Source organism: Condylura cristata, unplaced genomic scaffold (assembly GCF_000260355.1).
Source record: "Condylura cristata isolate star-nosed mole 26May11 unplaced genomic scaffold, ConCri1.0 scaffold00005, whole genome shotgun sequence".
Taxonomy (NCBI): Eukaryota; Metazoa; Chordata; class Mammalia; order Eulipotyphla; family Talpidae; genus Condylura; species Condylura cristata.
In genome coordinates, this window is record NW_004567106.1 from 4,084,683 (window position 1) to 4,089,836 (window position 5,154).

Consider the following 5,154-nt stretch of genomic DNA (forward strand, 5'->3'; position numbering starts at 1 on the left):
TTGACGAAGTACACTGCTGAGGGGAGCAGCGGGCGGGTCAGGAGAGGTCCGCCGCGCCATGTGGTCACCTCCGGGGCAGGCGGGAATCGAACTCATGCGGAAGCGGCTTTAGATTCTCAGTGCTGTGCTTTAACCCGCTGCGCCACCAGGGAGGGCCGGAACAACACTTTTTTAAAAAGGCAAGCATAAAGGTTTATTTCTAAAAACAAAAGAATATGAAATGATCTATTTTTGAATTCTAAATTTCTGGTTTTGTCTTCATTTTGGTGAGCAGATTATTTTCGGCTGTGTACAAGCATTTGAATACAGTGTCTGATGCTAAATGCTGGATATGCAACAATGAATAAGATGCTTTCCTGGATAAATTTGAAGTTTGAGATACTTAGTGATGAAGAGGGACAGTCGGCAGAGCAACTAACTGCCTGAGACTGTTGAAATTTAAACTAATGATGAATGCCGAATAGGAAAATACCAGGAGATAAGGTTGTGGAATAAATTATTCTAGTCTGAAAAGTCAGCAATGAGTAACATTAAAAGGTGTAATATTGGGCCCTCCCTGGTGGTATAGTGGGTTAAAGCACAGCACCAAGAACCTAAAGCCACTTCAGCATGAGTTCCATCCCTGCCAGGGAGATGACCAACATGGCGCGGCAGACCTCTCCTAACCTGTCTGCTGCTCCCCTCAGCAGTGTACTTTGTCTGTCGGCCTGTTCTGCTCCCCACTCTGTGTCTGGTGGTGAATCCTTTTACTGCCCCTGCACCTCTGGCCTATACCCTGGTTCTGTATGCATAAGTAAATATTAAAAAAAAAAAAGATGTAATATTGTCCATAAAGAAGTATAGTCTGCACGATGAAACAACAGAAGGCAAGATGGACAATTAGACTCACGATCTGCTTGGGCTTAGCTATGAAATTCAAGTTTATAAGTCTCCCAGTAGGAAAAAAGGGAATAAATCTATGTTTTAAACTATAGAAGTAATCTGTCTGGTTGATAGTAGTGGCAGTGAAGCATGGACAGGAAGCATGCTCGACTGAAGTTAGTGGCATTAGTGATGAAGCTGTAGATTAGAAAAAGAGGCCAGATTCAACAGGTTTTGAAGTAGGACATAAAAAACACTCAGTTGGAAATAGAAAAGCAGAGGAAAAGTCAAAACCTTCCAGTTTTTACAAACCTCTAGTTATAAAATAAATAAGCACTGGAGATGCAATGTACTGGCTGGGAATGGTAAATTGAAAATCGCAAAGAGAGTGGAACTTGAAAAGTTTTGATCACAAGAAAATATATTAATAAGAGTGTGATGACAGATGTTAACTAGACATTGTGGTGGTCAGTTTGTAATATATAAACATTACGTCATCATTTTCTACTCCTGAAACTAACATAATGTTATATGTTAACTGTATCTTAAAAAAAAATAAAGTGGAGAGAGAATGTACAAAAATAAACAATAACAACAGGTTTCTAGCTTTGAGTAAACAGAGATGGCATTCGTAGATTGAAAATACAAAGGCTAAGCAGTTTGGGGTGGAAAGAAGGAGAGAAGATGGGATATGAAGACAGTTTTAGAACTGCTACATGTGCTGTATATCTAAGCCACTAGACAAGAAAAATTTCATGAGTATGGAAGAGTAGAGTTTGGGAGAGGGTTAAAAATGTTAACTTTATGACAATTAGTGTATTTGAAAATACGTAAGATAATCTGGTTAGTTTAAAAACAAAAAAAGAGGTTCAAGAAACTCAGAATACCCACATGTAAGGGGAGGAGGGGGAGAATTAGCAAAATAATGGGGAGGTGGGGAGAAATAGCAAAATAACTGGAAATAGGGAAAGAACCATAATAAGAAAGTGTTGCTGCATATCGCAAGCAGAGGGATTATGAAAGTAGTGAATCATGATCAATGGCGAAGAGACAAGTGATAGAACTGAAAACAAGCAGTCAGAGGTGGTTGTATGACATTACCTACCAGTGATCTGAACAAAAATGTTTGAAGCTGAAGAATGAATGTGAAGAAAGCAATTTGAGATAGTGACTGCAGGCTCCTCTTCCAGAAAGTTTTTGAGGAAAAGGCAGAAGCAACAAAGGCAACATGGTGGTAAATTATCTTTATGATGGAGATTTGGGAATTTCTATGGCACAAGAACTGATTGGTAGTTTATTAACACAACCTGTGATCTTTTCTTCATCAATTAGCCTGAACTTAAGAAGAATATTTTAAAATGAAAAACCTACAGTCAATGTAATACTTAATGGCAAAAAGGGAAAACTTTCTTTTGAGATCAGGAACAAGAGGATGCCCACCACACCAACTCTATTTAGCATTAGAGGTTTGAGCTAGGGCACTAAGACACTAGGAAATAAAAGGGACCTAGGCTGGAAATGTACAAGTGAAACTATCATTATTCATAACTGACATGATAATATATACAGAAAACCCCAAAGACTCCATTAAAAGTTACTAGAAACAACACATGAATACAGCAAAGTAGGGGGTTACTCAATCAACACACAATTGATTACATTTTTAATTGTAATGAGTGAGAAGAAAAATAAGAAGATAATTCCATTCATAGTGGCACCAAAAATAATCAGATATGTAGGAATTAACCAAGAAGGTAAAGGACTTAAATAAAAGAAAATTACAAGATATTATTAAAGGATGTAGATCATGACATATGGGGGTACAAAGACATTCTGTGCTCTTGGATGGAAAGAATCAAAGTAGTCAACATGACTATTCTACCTTAGTAAATTATGTAAATTAATGCAATTGCCACCAAAAAGCTAATAATATTCTTCAAAGAATCGAATAAAAATACTAAAACTTAAATGGAACCATAAAAGACCTTGAATAACAACAGTAATCCTGAGAAAACTGGAAACATCATGTTTCCTGAGTTCACATTGTAAAGCCAGAGTAATTAAAACATGGTACTACTGGTAAAAGAAAAAGACAGAAGAATCAATGAAACAAAACTTAAAGCCCAGAAACAAATCCACATATATATGAATACTTAATTCATGATAAAGTAGTCGTCGTGACTGCACAATAGAAAAGGGCAGTCTCTTTAACAAGTGGTGCTTGGAAAACTGAATGTTCACCTGTTAAAAAAAAGGAAGGTCACTCTAACTCCATGCACAAAAATAAATTTCAAATTAATTAAATACTTTGATCTAAGATTTACAAAATAAAAAATATAGAAAAAACCACGAGTGACATCAAGATGTCTTGATTTCATGACAAAAAGGTTTCTAGAGACTCAAACCCTATGGCAATAAAATACAAATAATTCATTGTAATCACATCAAATTAAATAGCTTTTACACAGTGAGAGAAAATACAAGTCTATATAAAAATATATAAAAAGACATCCCACTGAATGGTAGAAAATATTCACATTACACAATTGACAAGAGGTTAAATACAAGATATACAAACACTTAGTGAATTTAATAATAGCTCACTAAATAACCAATAAATAAATGGGCAGCAGATCTGAGCAGTTAGCCAAAGAAAATATCCAGATCAATAGATACATGAAAAAATGTACATTACTGCTTTTAATAAAGGAGATGCAGCTCAGAACACAATGAGAGGTGTTATGAAAATGAAAATGGAACATTAAATAGACCACATACTGGAAAGGATGCAGAGAAAGATGATCCCTATTACAATGTTGGTGAGAATGCACTGTTGGTGCAGCCATTTTGGAAAGAACTTCTAGGTTTTTACTTAAATAACACAAAAACACTAACTCAAAGAGAAACCTGCACTCTTATGTTTATTACACATTATTTACAATAGCCAAACTATGGAAACAACAGGTGAATGGATCAAGGCATGGTATATATACATGCAGGGATACTATTCAGCAATCAAAAAAGATAAACTCATACCATTTGTAGCAAAATGGCTGGAGCTGGAAAGGGCTTATGCCAAGTGAAATGAACCAGGGGAAAGATAAATACTGGATGATTTCACTATATGTGGAATAAAGAGAAACCAAAGGGTCAACCTTTAAAATCAATCTTTGAAAGTTGACTATAGAATCTGAGACATTCAGGAGGGGAGAAGAAGGTAAAGTAAAAGAGGGAGGGAGACTATGGTGGAAGACTAGGGGTGTTTTGGTGATGGGTGAGCTATGGTGACCACACATGATAGGAGAAATCCCACACTATCAAAAATTTAGTAAGGATATAAAACAATGGTATTTCTCTAAAAAACAACAAAAGAAAAATGGAAATACCATTGACAGCAATCCCACTCTCTTGGACATCTAGCTGAAGAGCATGAAAGCATCAACTCAAAAGTTTTATGCTCTAAAATGCTTATTGTAACACTATTTACAATAGCTTGGACATGCAAAGAACTTAAGTGTGCAGTGATGGAGAACTGGATTAAGCTGACACAGTATAGTCATACAATAAAGTACTAAATATTATATTAAGCTTAAAGAAGAAATGTTGCATTTATAGCAAAATGGAAGGTGTTTGGGGAATTATGTGCAGTAAAGGAAGTCAGAATGACAAAGACAAACATTAAATGCTCACATAGCAGATGATTCACTAAAGCAAAATACTTCTAAAACCTAGTGGATACTAATAACATGAGGGTTTTGAGGTAAAATGGTGGGGGAGAAGGGCCCAAGGATTTCAAAGATGGTGATGAACAAAGAAAACATATTTTTAATAGGAGCTATAAGTTCTTCCTTGTTGGAGTCCAGCTCCAACTATTGAGGTGTCTGGAGGCAGCACAGCAGGACCCTAAGGTGGGAAGGCGTGGGAAAGCGTCGTTCAGTGGAGATTCCTAAAAAAGGGGAGAAGGAGAAAAAGGGAAAAGGGGAGCGAGGAAGACACAGGAGTCGGAGTTGGGTGCAAATTTTCCTGCTCATCTTTATTTATACTGTGTAGCAAGATTTAGTTACAATAATGCATCAGGTAAGTTAGTAAGAAATCGGCATAAAAGGTTTAAAGGAAGAGGGGAACAATGCATCCTCTTCCTGCTACTTTATGGCACACTATACTATACAGCTTTGTGATGGCTTTCATGTATACAGATGTTTAACTATGACTTTAAAGGATCAGAGTCTGGGAAAGGGTGAGCTGTTAGCAAAGGATTTAGGAGTCCTAGGGAAGGAATAAATTGTGTTAGCA